Source organism: Phascolarctos cinereus, unplaced genomic scaffold (genome assembly GCF_003287225.1).
Source record: "Phascolarctos cinereus isolate Bilbo 61053 unplaced genomic scaffold, phaCin_HiC Scaffold_5;HRSCAF=322, whole genome shotgun sequence".
Lineage (NCBI taxonomy): Eukaryota > Metazoa > Chordata > Mammalia > Diprotodontia > Phascolarctidae > Phascolarctos > Phascolarctos cinereus.
This window is the reverse complement of record NW_027555958.1, coordinates 134,043,972-134,061,256: the sequence shown is the minus strand read 5'-3', so window position 1 is coordinate 134,061,256 and position 17,285 is coordinate 134,043,972. Positions and strand designations below refer to the sequence as shown.

Sequence of the window (17,285 nt, the reverse complement as noted above, 5' to 3'; positions counted from 1 at the left end):
CTTCCTACTGTGGGAGGTAGGTGGTATTTTTCTTTTTTTTTTAGATCTATGATTTTATTAGTAGAAGGAGACCCTAGTAATAAGGAAACTCTTTGTACCAATGTAGAATGACAACTATTCTACAAGTTATTGTCTTAAGATGGCTGCCTGGAGCACTGAGTTTTGAGGTAACCCATTCATTTTTTGGACAACTCTTCCACTGGGGAGGTCTTCAAGTGGAAGCTGGACAATAACTTGATTATTTGTTTGTCAAGGATGCTGTTGAGGGGATTTATGTTCCATCTTGGGGTGTGGCACATTAATGGGTATGTAAGGATGAGAGGAGATGCCACTGTCTAGTAAGCCTAAATTTCTTTACCTTGTCAATATTTGGAAATTCTGAGAGCTAACTTACACATTAATTTTAAAGAGCTCTATGGAACTCATAGCATGTGTTCAGATGTCTTATTTGTCATTATCACTAACTCCACCAGCTTCCATCCTAAAACTCCAAATTGCTTTAAATGAAATCAGCATGTTATTCATGCCTGAAGTTATTGTTGTTGCTGCTGCTGCTTGATTCGATGTGTTTGGGCATGTTGCCTCCTTATTGTTATAATATGCTCAATCACTGTGCAATGTTTCAACTTTTCCTTCCTCTTACAAAGTATTGAATGTTATAATTGCTTAAATAATTTCATTAAATTAGTTTTTCTTTCAGTTTTGAGAGATTAAAACATCTTTACATTAATTCAATTGAGCAAATATTTATCAAGCACCTACTATGGTGTAAATTGCTGTGCTAGGAATTAGGAGAGATAAAGGATACAAAAAGATATTCTTTTTTGGAGCTTGCAAAAGAAACAAGTGCTTATTATGTACTGCTTTTGTTCTATGCTGGTGTCTTCTCTATTTCCTTTTTTAATGTGGTTAGTTCAATTAATCACTTACATATTCAATGACATTTATATACATTGATAGTATTTCCAGTTATGAAGCAATATTAATGGGAAATTGTTAATGGGATCTGAATCAGCTAAAATAGGCAGAATTACAAAATGATAAATCTATTATTTATTGTGAATAACAGTCACACAGTTTAATAGAGATGTATTTTGTATAAAATGATATTCATTTATCCTAGTTTCTCCCTCTCCACCATGATGAGAGGCAAAGTATCATAAGCTCATTTAGTCATATTGGCTTAAAAGCATGGAAGTGAAAAAGAGAAGGAAAAATATATTCTTAAGCTACCCACACTTTATCCTAATTTTCAATGATAATAAAGAGTAAATTTAGATATGTATGTGTATGTATACACACACACCCCTACACACACACACACGTGTGTGTGTGTGTGTATATACAAATTATATATAAATTAATATACTTAATAAATTTAAACATATATATTTATACATGCATGCACACATTTTAGCAGCTTTCATTGGTTTTAGTATGTTTGCCTGTTCTAGATGTATTAGACTTTACTACAGGGTCTAGTAATTATTGTTTCCTAATGAGAGTTTTTGCTAATAAAACAAAAGGTGATCCCTCCTATGGAAGGACTTCAGATTTAAAGTTAGGTGGCTCTAGCATTTATTACCATTGACTTCCCTTTATCCTATTCTTTGCACTTTTGCTACCGTGACTTTATAATCACTAGAGCCACTATCATGAAATCATTCTATAGATTCATGAATATAACAGATGGTGTGCATGCTGTCATCCATTCCATCATGTCACTAAATATCCTTCATTTCATTTATATACATCATTACAAATTGAAGGTATTACTTAGTTTGAATCATCACCTGCAGCTAAGTCATCCTATCCTTTAGCATGTTCTATTTGATGACTTGTCAATTCTAAGTATCTTAAGCGCCAGTGGTAATAGATGAGATTACCTCCAGCTGAGCAAACACAAAGTTGTTCCTTTATTATAGTCATCTGTTAAAAATGTTATGCAATATTCTTTTTTATCTTCAATAATTTTATTAGGGATTTACCCAACACCATACTATAGTATCCCAAGTCACAATGTGATCATTTTTACATCAACATGTCATGTGCATGCTGTGTTTCCATATTAATAAAGTGCTTATTTCATACAACAGCCTTCTGAGATAAGTAGCACAAATATTAATTCCGTTATACAAATGAGGAAACTGAGGCTTAGCAAAGGTAAATGAATTATGAATGCCTGTAGAAGTAATGGTTGATACATTTGGATTTCAAATCTGGGTCTATACTCTTTCCACTATGCCATAGTTTTCTTTCAGAAAGATGGAAAGTGCTATTGAAACAGCCAAATAGAAATGTAGTGGGAGTGAGGCAAGAAGGAATGGAAAGAGAAAGGGGAGAGGAAGAAGGAAAGAAAATGAAGGAAAGAGAAAGCGAGGGAGGAGGGTGGGGAGGGGGTCCGGTTGGTGTTCATAACTGTGTAGTATGTGTTAATTATACTTCTGCTGTAGTTTATTGATAGAAGATACATATACCACAAAATAATAAACAACATTGGCATAAGAGGGTTATACACAAACTACTATGAGAAATCCTTTGAGGGAGAGGTAATCATGGAATGGGGAGAGTGCCTGGAGGTATCATTTGAATAGGTGTGGGTTCAAAGCACAAGGAACAATGAGAACAAATCATATACACAAGAGGGTTTTTCCCTTCTGCTAGTGCCTTCCCTCTCTAATTGCTTTCCATCCTTTCTTGTATGTACATAGTCATTTGAATTTTAATGTAAACACTATGAGAGCAGGGTGTGCATATGCCTTTCTTTTTTCACCACTAATAAGCTTGTGCCTGGCACATAGTAAAGGCCAAATAAATATATGTTGACTGACTGACTTAGAGTGAAGTGGGGTGAATGAGGTACAACGTTTGACTGGAGTACAGACTATTCAGAGTGGAGTAACTAGGTCGTGGAGTGGATAGAGCACTGGACTGGGAATCAGGAAGACATCTTCCTGAGTTTAAATCTATCAGACTCTTATCAGATGTGTGATCCTGGGCAAGTCACTTAACACTGTTTGACTCAGTTCTTTATCTGTAAAATGAGCTAGAGAAGGAAATGGCAAATCACTGCATTGTCTTTGCCAAGAAAACCCCAAATGCGGTCACAAAGAATCAAATATGACAAACAACCTAACAATATTTTTGGTGGATGCCTGTTTGGTGCTAATGAATGTTAATTTATTTTTATAAACTAGTTCTTTTAATCTATCAGTCTATGTCACCAATAAAACTATCAGACAGGGATAAGGAGAAGAACTGGATATTTGCTTACATTGATACCAATATAGAGTGATACCTTTTCTGCAATTTGAGGGAATTGCCTAGAGCACTAAGGAGTTAGGTGACTTGCCCAGAAACACAGAGCCAGCATCCATCAGAAGTAGTTCTTGGGTCTATCTAGTTCTGAGGTCAGTTCTCTATCTATTATTACACTATATTGTCTTTCCAATGTAAGATGTTTTGAAATGATAGAATGCTTAGTTAGACTATAGGTGAGTCTCAGTTCGATATCAAGGTATGGAATTTTCTACATATTAAAGTTTTTCCTCTTAGACAAATTTACTTTGGCTAAATACTTCTTTCCCTAACATAGCATGGATTGATACCTCCTACACATAGGTACTCCAGTTTTTCTGGATATTCTTATTACTAATTTCCTTCTACAGTTCTCCCCTTCTCCATGAGACATCTCTTGAATATTATTTTTTTGGTTGGGCAATGGGGGTTAAGTGACTTGCCCAGAGTCACACAGCTAGTAAGTGTTATGTGTCTAAGTTGGGATTTGAACTCAGGTCCTCCTGAATCCAGGGCCAGTGCTCTATCTACTGCGCCACCTAGCTGCCCCCTTTAATAATTTTTTAAAAGAGAATAAAAGCATTTCAGCATGACCAACCAGCAATAAAATATATAAATTGTTTTTGTTCATAAGCCTTTGACTCATAAACAATCTTCATTTAAGGGAGAACATTTTATTTTCTCACCTCTTCTCTGTGGACAAGCTTGATCACTATAATTGCACAACAATTAGTTCAGTTTTGCTGGGTTTTGTTCTGTTTATATTGTAGTCATTTGCTTGTGTTCCTATGGTTCTACTTTGTTCACTCTCCATCAGTTCGGTCTTTCTAACTTCTTTGAATTCTGCATACTCAGCATTTTCTACAATACTGTACTGTCGCACTAATTCATGTACCACAATTTGGATAACCAATCCCCAATTGATAGCAATTGTTTTACTGCCACAAAAAAGTTATTTTAAATATTTTGTTATGCAAGGGACCTTCTTTCTGTCTTTGACTTCCTTGGGGATACATACAAAGCTCTGGGTCCAAGAAAGCCATGTGTCATGTTGAAGAGATTAAAATGAACTGATTATACAGCTGAGATTACACTGTAGATTTAGACATTTATGATCCTGTCAGCAACCAGCTAACAGCCTAAAAGTGTATCATTGGGGAGATTTAATTTTTCAAGGTTGTCTTAGAAAATTAGTCATCCTCTTGTTTTCAACTAAGTTTGAACAAATATAAAATGCTTGTTTTGATGATGAATCTCATTTGAATGATGAGGCTGGAAACTCAATTGAAGACATGCCTCATTAGTCATGGATATCCAGGACTCTTCTATAACTCAGCTTTGCAGGAAGTCACTCACCAAGCCCTATAATCATTTGTTCTCAGTACAAATAAGTAGTAAAGAATATTTACTTCATTTATTTTACTACATATGCCTTATGAAAAGATGAGATTGCTGCACTCATCTGCATGGTTTAAAGTAAATGCAGTTTCCTCTAACCATCTAAATTTTAGGATTTTCATAAGTGACATAACAGGCATTTATGTGGCACTTTGCAATTACACATCATTTAACATTTGTTGTTTTATTTGGGCTTCTAAATAAGCCTCCAAGATAGGTATGTTGGGCATATTTTACAGGTAAGAAAACTGAGAGTCACAATAGTGAAGTGAATCATGCCAGGTTATATAAATAAAAAATGGCAAATGTGGGCTTTGAATCTAAGTCTTCTCCCTCAGTTTGCACTATACATTTCATTATACCGCAGTTCCTCCCGTGCTATCATAAAATTATTATATGCTTTGCTTAACATTAAATATATAATCTTTATCAAGTAACATTGATTGAGTGCCTCCTCAGTGTACGACACTGTGTTCTAAAACAATTGATGCTTGAGAAGTCCTATTATAGAGAGGGAAATCATTCAATTTGTGTACAATGGACTTAGAAAACCTAAGTCCAAAGTCTTGACTCTACCATTTACTATGTGACCCTGGTTCATTTATCCTTCACTCCTATGGGCAGCAGTTTCCTTGTTTATAAAATATAAGAGTTGGAGTAGATGATCTCTGAGATCCTTTCCAAGTTTAAGGCTCTGTGATTCTGGTGTTTGCCTACACAAAACCTACAATCTAAACAGGAAAACAATATAAACTTACCCACCCTACCGAAATTTATAGAGAGATTGTAATTAGATGCATAGAGAACAGCAGTGCTGATGGAGGAACATGTGGTGGCCATTAGGGGGTTAATGGGCTGTGCTATGGAAATGAAACTCAGCTTAACCAGTGAAAGCTTCATAGAGGGCATGAGTTTTAAGCAGAACTTTAAGGAATAATAGGAAGGGCCTTAGTAGATGGAAGGAAATAGATTGTTCAACACAATGAATCTATAAAGATAAAGAATAGACAGGTGGATGCAGAGAACACTGGGGCTTCTATATTGAGGCAAGTAATACTGTTTTTCATAGGAATAGTTATTGTTAGAACTATAACAAATACAGATTTTTTTTTAAACTCATGGTCACTAGCTTAGATTTGATGAATTATGAAATTGGGAGTCATGGGAATTGGGGTGTTTTATGCGACCTAGTAAAAGTGCCATTTGTAGAATATGAATTGGGCATAAAGAAGATGAGTATCTTACTCTATAGCTTTGAGAGTAGAGACTCCCCCTCAAATGGATTGAAATATGAATGTGATGGAAGCAATTAGACCTGATAACAAATGCCTGGATACAGAAGACAAAGGGGAATGCACAAATTAAGAAACAAAAACTTCTTCCAGATTGTGACTGTAAGGAACTGTCAAGAGTTTGTGTGGGTTTCACTACTAGATAGCATTTCCCCTTTGAGAAATAGAAAAGTTAATTGCATCATAGCAGGTTCAAAATTGTTGATCAGTGAGAACTCTACTTCTGGTTTTAATTGGCCCTTGACTCCTCAGCCTTTGTGTTGTGTGCCCTTGTCCTAAGACCTGTATGGATATAGAATGTAACGTAACATTCCATCCTGTATACACTCTTAGTTTTCACTTTTGTCTGGCAACGTTGAAACCTGGCACAGGTTTCTATGCCTGCAACGTCTGCATACTCAAGTTCCTTTTCCGTCTGCTATTGCTAGTTTTCTGGCTGATAACTCTGGGGCACAGCCTTTGGACCTCAAGAGACCATCTTGTAACACTTTGTTAACTCATTGGTAATAGAACCAGCTGGGACAACAGTGATACTAAATGATGGGAAATTGATTAGGGAGGTAGTAACGAACAGTTGCCTTCATATTTTAAACCTAAAATATGAATAGAATTTGAAAAAGGACATTGTTAATGCAATGGACTCTTCAAAAAAATCTATTCTCCTGGTGGCCTTTTTGCTCGTTATAGAGGCACTTATTTATTATGGCATCCTGTGTACATACATTTCATATAACAATAACTCATTATGTGGGACTTTATAGTTTACAAAGTGATTTCTTACAACAACCCTTTGTTAAGGCACTACCATTGTCTTACAGATGAGGCAAGAATGCTTCAGAGAGCTCAAGTTACCTGTTTGGGGTCACATAGCTAGTAAAAACTAGAGCTATTACTCCAGAACCACAAGAGTTTATTAAATATTCAGTTGGTACTATGTATAGAACACTGTCCTAGGTCCTGTGAGGGCTATAAAGCTACAGATAAGGTAGAGTTCTTAAGTTTTTTTTTTTTTAAATTCATATCTTTGAACTAAATGTAAGTCCAGAGTTCTTTTCACTTTACCATGTTACCTTACATAAACATCAATGATCATTATTTCCCTAAACTAAGTTTTTATTTCCTCAAATTGCTCTAGCTCTCTATAACTTCATTTTGTTCAAAGCAATAAAGATTTGTGTTGTGTGTGTGTGTGTGATAAAATTTATGTCTCACTCTTTGCATGACAGGAAGCTAACTCCGGAGAGTAGTTGTATAATACTGTTCTCTTATTTAGAGCTTGGACATGTTGTTAGATAAGTTAGTCATATCCAACTCTTCATGACCCCACTTGGGATTTTCTTGGCAGAAATACTGGAGTGGTTTGCCATTTCCTTCTCTAGCTCATTTTACAGATGAGGAACTGAGGCAGACAGGGTTAAGTGACTTGCCCAAGGTCACAGAGCTAGTAAGTGTCTGAGACAGGATTTGAATTCCAAGCCCAGTGCTCTATCTACTGTGCCACTTAGCTGCCTCTGGGCACCTTATCTTCACAATTACTTTGGCTTGTATTGTTCAAACTTGAGAGCTAAATTATCTAGTAATTGAGTTTTGTATTTGAAGAACCAAGAATTTCTGACATATCACTGGATGAGCTTGTTGGCATTTTTTTTTCTATTAGTGTCTCATCTTCCTCATTATTGATAATGTATATTCTTTGCACTCTAAGTGGCTTAATGATTACCTTTCTGATTTCTATTTTCTGTTTTTAAATACCTATGGGAATGAGGTGGGGCAGGGTCAGAGGGATTTTCTTCTCTCCAAGGATATATAATTTTCATTGAGATTAATAGATGTTAAGCAATTATGGAATCAAAAAATATAATTGTTTCATATTTTGGGATTCTTTTTCTGAGGTGTCCTCATGCTTCTATTTTCTGTTCTATAGAATTGATCTCTAAATAGTCCATTCTTGTGCTTAGAGGTCCTCATAGACCTAAAAGAATGAAAATTTATTTCCCCCCCATGGAAGAAAAAAATTATATTTTGAGAATTGAATGATCTAGAAAAGTACTTTGAAATTGTAACATATTGAGCTCATTACATCTACATTACTTAACATGGCATTCATCAGCTTCCAGTGCCAAGATGGCAGAATGAGAAAAGAGCCCTCTGAAGCCGTCCCAAATTCCCCTTCAGACAACTAGAAAACTGCCTCACAATTGATCCAGGAGCATAGCAGGAAAGGTCTGTCTCGCTGGGGTGGGAGAGAGTGAGGCCCAAGAGCAGAAGCAGCAGCAGCAGCATCCGGCAACACAGCAGGGAGCCTGCAGCAAGGCTCTAAGCCTAGGTCAACCCAGCAGGGAAGCCCCACCATCCAGCAAACAAGCATAGGCAAATGAGCAGTCTGTGCAATGTAACAAGCCCCACCCCAGCAACCCACACCCAGCACAAGCCACCTGCAAGGCCTTGACCCCATTGTTGACCAGTAGTGAAGACCCACCCCAGGGCTGGCCAACAGTGAGACCCCTTCCCTGCGGCTTGCCAGTAGAGAGACCCTCTTTCCATAGCATCCCACCAGCAGGACCCCTGGGGCAGACCAGCAACAAAATACCTCCACCAGGGCCAGCCACAGGAAAGATTCTGTTACAATAGCAACCCAGCAGAAAGGCCCCACCCTTGGCGCAGGCTGGTAGCTAACCTCCATACCGGGAGAGGTCAATGGGGAGGTCCCCCCCCAAATTATGAGCCAGAAGGGTAGCCTACCCTCTAGTGAAAGCAAACAGCCAAGCCCTGAAACCCAGTGAAATCCAGTGAAGGCCAGAAGTAAGACCCAGAGCCCCAGCACAAAAATTGAAACAGTGCTAGACCTGAGTCCAACTCTCATATAAAAATACCAAGTCACAAAAAAGGCAGAAAAAAATAAGCAGAAAAGAAAAAGACAAAGATATTGGCTATATAGAAAGATACTATGGCAATAGGGAGGATCAAGGCATAAACTTAGAAGAGGACAATGTCAAAATGGCTGTGTGTAAAGTCTCAAAGAAAAATATAATTTGGTTTCAGACCCAAAAAGAATTCCTGGGAAAGCTTAAAAAAAAGATTTTATTTTTTTCCCCCAGGGATTGCAAAGTGCTTTATTGGCAATGAGATTTCTTTAAAACAGGAGGCTTCTCCCCAAAGATGGGACAGTGATCACGGGCTGTCCCCTAGGAGAGGAAGGGTGTGAGGACCAGTCCTCTGCAGAGAGAGGGATCTCCCTCCCAGGGAGCCCCCAGCCCCACATGGAGGGAGCATGTGCAAAGACATTTACCATGGGCTGGGGCAGGGGAGTGTCAAGGCTTGAGGCTTCCTAAGTGAAGTCTTCCACAGCACCATGATTCCACTTTGTGGGCACACAGTGTGCCCACACAGCTTCATGGATAAGGCACACATGAGTGTTTTGTGTGGTAGAAGCCAGGCCTCTTAGCTTTCCTGCCCTCCAGGGGAGAACATGGGGAACAAGGACTGAAGGGAGCCAGCTTTGGCCTAGAGTGAGGGCCCTCCCTAACCCCTACCTACTGGGGCCCGGCCTTAGAGCAGGGCCAACTTCAAGAGGAGGCCAAGAAAACAATCTAGGTTCCAAAGCATGGGAGAGAAGACTTGAGATTATCTCCCTTCCTACGCCTAGCCCCTGGGGTGTCCAGTCTCCTACCCCTGGGCACCTGCTCATGCAACAGGACCAGAAAACCAACTACTTAAAAATCATAGTGAAAGGTGGGCCCAGGGGATGTCCCCCTTACAAACACCTAACAGAGGGGGCACCTGACCAGCCCCCATTGCCACAGAGCAAAGCTTTGGTTTAGCCTTTGGAGACACCAGAATGCCACAAAAGAAGAGGACAATGGCAGGGGAGTGTCCGCCAGCCTGAGCCACAGGGATATATGTTCCTGATCCAGTCACTACCAGCAGCTCTCCTGATGATTCTGAAGGACCTCAATGACACTGGCAGTGCCATCCTCAGGTACCAGGATGTGGTCAAAATTGAAGGTACTGATGTAGTAGGCAGAGATGTCTTCAGCGGCCAGGGGTCCCGCGATCTGGGCCACACTCCCACACTTATCGAAGCCCAGGGGCTGGCCCCCGATTCAAACCATTCTCCAGAGTTCTCCGCAGGAGCTAGTGAGCAACAGGTCACTGGGGAACTTCTCTATCTCTGCAACCATGACAATAGAGGTGTAGCCCTCAATCAGGGAGTAGGCAAAGAAGGGCATGGAGTCAAGGTCCGGGTTATCAGAAGCCCACTCCTTTGAAGCACTGTGGGAGAAGAGGACATCCATGAGCGTGCTGGCAATGGCAGGGAGGGTGTCGGGGTCCAGCACGAGGATGCAGAATCTATTCTGGGGGGCTCTGGATGGGGTGCACAGTGGGACTAGGGCTCAGTTTGGCTTTGTGGAAGCCGTTGTTGGCATCATCACAGGCCACGGCCACAGGCTCTCCATCGACCTCCTGGTAGGTGGCAAATTCCTGGGACAGAGTATGGATCACCTCAGGCAGGTCCTGCTCCCGGACCAGGATGTGGACAACATGAGCACCGAGAAGTGGTGCTCAGCCACGACTGTGCAATCTTGGTGACTCCAACAGACTGAAAATTGGTGGCTGAGCTGCTGTTAGATAGAGCCTCGGCCACCTGCAAGAACTCTGACGAGGGCAGCTCTTTGTATCTTTGTTCATTCAGCATTAGAGTGTACTCTTCTGGGGTTTATGTCAGGCTGAAAAACTTGCACGGCTCAGCCGCCGCAGGAAGAGCAGCTTGGCAAGTGGGTGCGTATAGAGCCAGAGGCCCGGGCGCAAGATGCTCAGCACCCGGACCCGGTGCTCCAGAATGTGCAGCTCCATCAGGCCAAGCTCTCCGATCCCGATCCCCCGAGCCAGGAGGAGGAGGAAGAGGAGGAGCAGGAGCAAGGGGCCACAGAGGCGGCTGCTGCTGCTGCTACCGGGCGCCACAGCTGCCCAGCCAGCGCCAGTCCCTGGCTCCTCCTCCTCCTCCTGCAGCTGCGGCTTCTAAAAACGATTTTAAAAAGCAAATTAGAGAAGTAGAAGAAAAATTGGGAAAAGAAATGAGAGTAACGCAAGAGAATAATGAAAAGAGAATAATGAAAAGAGAGTCAATAGCATGAGAAAAGATATTCAAAAATTTATTGGGGAAAATAAATCCCTAAACAATACAATTGACCAAATGAAAAAGAAGTTACAAAAGCTCACTGAAGAAAATAATTCCTTAAAAATTGGAATTGAACAAGTGGGAACTAATGACTCTATGAGACGCCAAAATACATTAGCAAAAAAAGTTAAAAAAAAAAAAGAAAATGTGAAATTTCTCATTGGAAAACAACTGATCTAGAAAACAGATCCAAGCGATAATATAAGTATTATTGGACTACTTGAAAGCCATGATTTAAAAAAACAAAAAGAGCCTAGACAACATATTTCAAGAAATTAGCAAAGAAAGCTGCTCTGATATATTAGAACCAGAGGGCAAAATAGAAATTGAAAGAATCCACCAAGAACTACCTAGAAGAGGTACCAAAATGAAAACTCTCAGAAACATCATAGCCAAATTCCAGAGCTCACAGATCAAGGAGAAAATATTTCAAGTAGTTAAAAGTAAACAATTCAAGTATCATGGAGCTACAGTCAGAATTGCACAGTATTTAGCAGCTTGCACAATAAAGAATTGCAGGGCTTGGAATATGATGTACAGAAAGGCAAAGGAGTTAGGATTATGACCAAGAATCACCAACCCAGCAAAATTGAATATAATATTTCAGGGAGAAAATGGGCATTTAACAAAATAGAGGACTTTCAAATATTCTTAATTAAAAGACTAGAGTTGAACAAAAAATTTGACATCCAAATACAAGACTAAAGGGAAATATAAAAAGGTAAAAAAGAAACAAGAAAGAGAAAATATAAGAAATCCAACAAAATTAAACAGTTTATATTTCTCTATGGCTTGATAATATGTCTAACTCTTAACTTTATTACTATGAGAGCAATTAGGAATATATATAGATAGAGGGTGTGGATATAAGTTAACTTTGATGGGATGAAACCTCTCTCCTGAAAAAAAATAAAAGGGTGAGAAACAAAGTTGCACTGGAAGACGGAGGAGGGGAATTAAATGGGGTAAATTATCCCACATGAAAGAGCCATGAAAGAGCCATTATAATGGAGGAGAAGATGGGATGAGGGGTGAGCAAAGCTCAAAGAAGGAATAACATACACGATTGGATATATAAATCTATCTTACCCTCTAAAGAAGTAAAAAGGGACAGAGATAAGAAGAGGAGGAGGAGGTACTGAAAAAGGGAAGGTAGATTGGGGAGGGCAATGACCAGAAGTAGAATACTTGAGGAGGCAAATGGGGGGATGACAGAGAGAGGGGCATAAATGAGGGGAAAATAGCATGGAGGAAAATATACAGTTAGCTATCATAACTACAAATGTGAATGAGAAGAACTTACCCATTAAATGGAAGCAGATAGCAGAATGGATTAAAAACAAGGATCCTAATATGTTGTTTACAAGAAATACACTGGAAGCAGAGATATGCACATAGGGTAAGGGTAAGAGGCTGGAACAAAATTTATTACATTTCAGCTGAAGAAAAGAAAGCAGGGGTAGCAACCATGACCTCAGACAAAGCAAAAGCAAAAATAGATCTAATTAAAAGGGATAAGGAAGGAAACTATGTCTTGCTGAAAGGTACCATAGACAATGAAGTTATATAAATGCTAAATATGCACCAAAGGGTATGGGATTTAAATTTTTGAAGGAGAGGTTGAGTTACAAGAGGAAATAGATAATAAAACTAAACTAGTGGAGGACCTCAACTTCCCCCTCTCAGAGCTAGGTCAATCTAACTAAAAATAAAAAAGATAGGCATTAAGGAGATGAATAAAATTCAGGAAAAGTTAGGTATGATCGATCCCTGGAGAATATTGAATGGAAATTGAAAGGAGTATACCTTTTTATCAGTACATGGCACCTATACAACAATTGACCATGTATGAGGACAGAAAAATCTCACAACCAAATGCAGAAAAGCAAAAATAGTAAATATATCCTTTTCAGACAAAAAATACATTCAATAATGGACAATGGAAAGAGAGATTAAAAATTAACTGGGAATTTATATCATCTGAAAAAGTAAATGGGTCAAAGCACAAATGGTAATTTCATTAAAGAAAATTACAAAAATAAGACAACATACCAGAATTTATGAGATGCAGTCAAAGTGGTATTTGGGGAAAATGTATATCTCTAATTGCTTACATGCAATGAATTGGGCATGCAAATAAAAGAAAAATTATAACAAGAATAAATTAAAAATCCCCCATTAAATGCCAAATTAGAAATCCTGAAAATCAAAGGAGAGATTAATAAAACTCAAAGTAAGAGAACTGTTGAGCTAATAAATAAAACTATAGGCTGGTTTTAAAAAAATGGTAAAATAGATAAACCATTTGTTAATTTGATTTTAAAAGGAAAGAAGAAAACCAAATTACTAGTATGAAAATGAAAGGGCTGAATTCACCACCAATGAAGAATAAGACAATTGTTAGAAACTATTTTGCCCAATTATATGCCAATAAATTTGAAAATCTGAATGAAATAGATGAATATCTACTAAAATATTAATTACACAGATTAATAGAACAAGAAGTAGCATACTTAAATAACCCAATCTTAGAAAAAGAAATTGAACAAGCCATCAATGAACTTCCTAAGAAAAAATTCCCAGGAACAGATGGATTCATAAGTGAATTCTATCAAACATTTAAAGAACAATTAATCTTCCTTATTTATTTTCTTCTCTCTGATCTATTATTTACATACTGAAGCATGCTATTTTCCTTTTTTTTATTTGAGCCTTCTTGTACAAAATGACTAATATTGAAATGTTATACATAATTGCACATGCTTAACCTATATCTGATTTCTTACCATGTGAGGGAGACGTAAAGGGGAAGGAGGGAGGGACAGAATTTGGAGCTCAAAACTTTAAATAAAAATTTTAAAAAAGAACATGGCATTCATTTATTGTTAGTAGTTCACAGCTTATTATTCCCTGAAGCTCCTGTAATACCATTATATAAACTCTCCATTTGTGTTTAGTTAACCCCTAACCTCACTATTTGAGAAATGACTAGAGCTATAGAAATTATTGGCCTTCAGTTTTCCTTTTCAAAGTGAAACTTAATATTAGAGTAAATAATAGATTGGAGAGAAGAAGGAATACATAAGGAAGACATTCAGATTTTCAGAAAATATAAAAGCAGAAAATCCACTGTGTAATTTAGTTTGGAGAGAGGACAAAAATAAACTAAGCTTATATTGGTGACATTCCCCTAGCTACTCATCCATCTCCCCATTTTTAAAAAACTCTTGATGAATAGTGTATTAGTAGACGATTTAGCCTCGGAGTAAGGCAAATCTGAGTTTTAGTCCTGCCATGAATACATATGGTTTGTGTGACCCTGAGCAAGTCACTTAGCTGTTCAATGATTCAAGACACTCATTAAATCATAAGTTACATATGAGTTGCCATCATACAGCATTGAAGGATTTCTCCATGCTGATAAAATCATAGGACACATTTATATTGCAATGTGTTGTCATTTTAATGGAGCTGACTCTATGTGGACAATACATTGAATAGTAAATAAAAATGAGTCTTTTCAGGGCTTCAACCTAATATCCCTGTTAAAATTTGTGTCTGGGAGGAATATACATTAAAATTCAGAGGAAAAAAATAAAAAGAAATAATACATGTTATTATGGCTCCTTCTTGAAGAAACTGAATGACAAAAAGATATAAATATAATTAAAGTATGAGAAAATGTGCATTCCAAGATAAATTAAGTAATTAAGCATTTATTAAACACTAACTACCTAAGTGCTGAGGATACAATTAGAAAAAGACAGTCTCTGCTGTCAAGATCACTTTTTATTAGGAGAGACGACTCATGTGGAAGGTTTAAGCTGTGAGTCCAATGGTCCTTAGGGTACAGCAGCAAAATAGACATTAATACCTCTTCTTTAATGTCATTTCCACTAATAAAATGATTACAGTTCCTGATGTTGAATTATTTGAAAGTGCCAAGGACTTTGGTAGCAGGAACTTTCTTTTCTAGTCTCCAGTAGCTGTGAATGTAATGCCTGCAGGATATCTGGGTCTTCAGTAGTTGTGAATATAATATCCGTAGGGATTGCTTTCCAGAATGATGGCTGAGGGCACTGGGCTGGAAGCACTGACATCTCAAAGGCTCTTGGGTTCAGATACTTTGCCTCTCTTCATTAGTATCTGAGGGAAGATGGCAGTTAAAGTGAGGATAATGATGATGATAGTGGTTTGGCTTGCCTAGAATGTTCTGTTTCCTCTCTCATTCAGGGTACCTTGCTGTTTTAGCTAGGCTGATTTCCTTGCCCTATGGGTGACAGTTAATTGGGAAGAGATGGGGATGGGATGGCATGGCATGGTGTGGCTGGTTGGCTGGCTGGCTGGCCCCAACGCAGGACTTGCCTCTTTCCATGATGTCTGTAAGGGCTGGACTGGGAGCAGGACCATTGGTCTGAGCTACATTGCTCTCCCAGATCTCCAGTGCATTGAAATTGGATTCTTTTTTATTGTTTCATTTCTGAAACAATTTTTGAATACACAGCTAAGTACCACTATCCCTTGCTTTCTCTTTCTTATTGTTTCTACTTTTTCTAAATCTGCATATATGCTAAAATCTGCTTCCATTAAAATACCTTTCTCTTCAAAGTTCTCAAGGCCTACTATAAAGCAGATTAAAATTTTTATGCAAATTCTTTCTATTAACAAGTAACATATAGATTTATAGGAATCATTTAGCAATAATTACATGGTATAGATGATAAATGCATACCATATGAATATAATTAATATATAATTAACAATATTATACTTACTATATAATAAAATACCTTATGGCACTTATAAGCTTCACAAATTCATGTACCTAGTGGCTGTATTTAGCAAAGTAAGAAGTTCCATTAACCGTCATCAGTCTTATAACTCTTTGACACCTTCAAAGACTCAGTAATTCTCTCTTTCCCTCCCTCTTTCCTCCCTTCCTTCATGTCTTCCTCCCTCTCTGCCTGCCTTCCAGTCAGCCAAAATCTTCTATAATTTAAATCTACTGTGGCTAGCATTGAGTACTAGGTTGCTAGCTTGAATTTTGTTGACTTTGAAAAATCAAATTCCAGGGTCAGCTCAGGTATTTGTACCAGGTCATATTATTTTCCAGGTCATATTAAATTTGATCTTTCCTCTTCTGTGAAACATAAATCTGCATGTTAAAGCATTCATACCAAGGGGCAGGTCCATTGTCAATTTCTTACAAACACGAGGGTAAGTGAAATGCATCAAGAGCTTAATTCCTTATATTTTGATGGTCTAAGGATTTTTGGTTTTGTTTTTTACTTCATGAATTCTTGAATCTCTTAGGATTATTCCAAGGATATTTCTTGGCTATGAATACAACTTCTAGGTTTTTCTATACTTTAAGCCACACCTCCAATCTACCCTTCTGTAATTATTACTTGTATCTCCCTAATAAACAATCTGCTCCTAACTGCATTTGGCCATTTTCTGTTGTCAACATTTGTGTGTATTTTAATTATCCAATAGCTGCTTCGCAATAATCCTTCACGATTATTATCTTTGTTATGTTATGGTGTCCAGATTAATATGCCCTTTGCTTCCATGTATCAACTTGCTGAGAGCTCTGCTTGATATTTTAGCTGTAAAAGTACCATGATAGCCAAGGCTGGGAGCCACCTGTTTTGGTATTGTGCTATTCATCCATTGCTAAATGCCACCAAGACCTTTTCACTTTATTATGCTGGGATGAAAGATTAACCACCTCAGTCAACATCAGATCCATTACAGCCAACCAAATGGAGGGGTGTTTTTGTTGTTGAGTGGTTTCAGTTGCGTCTATCCATGACCCCACTTGGGGTTTTCTTGGCAGATTCTGGAGTGGTTTGGCATTTCCTTCTCCAGCTCATTCTACAGATGAGGAAACTGAAATAAACAGGGTTAACTGACTTGCCTCGTGTCATACAACTAGTAAGGGTCTGTGGTGAGATATGCTTTATCAATTGTATCACCTAGCTGCCCAAAGGAGGCGTGAGGCTATAATATTTCCTTCTAACTCACCTGTTTTTTAAGTGCCCTCTATGTGCCAGTACTTAACTTGTCTACTTGGATGGCATGTTATCAAAAAAGTCAAGTACAGGCTGAGGTAATTT

General features: G+C 38.2%; 1 protein-coding gene and 1 pseudogene across 1 annotated transcript in view; one reads left to right on the top strand and one right to left on the bottom strand.

The window, feature by feature from the left end:
* Positions 1-17,285, top strand: part of NKAIN2 (sodium/potassium transporting ATPase interacting 2) — a 1,318,805-nt gene that overhangs the window by 446,520 nt on the left and 855,000 nt on the right. The window lies entirely within an intron of this gene.
* Positions 9,905-10,841, bottom strand: LOC144457944 (cytosolic arginine sensor for mTORC1 subunit 1 pseudogene; annotated as a pseudogene).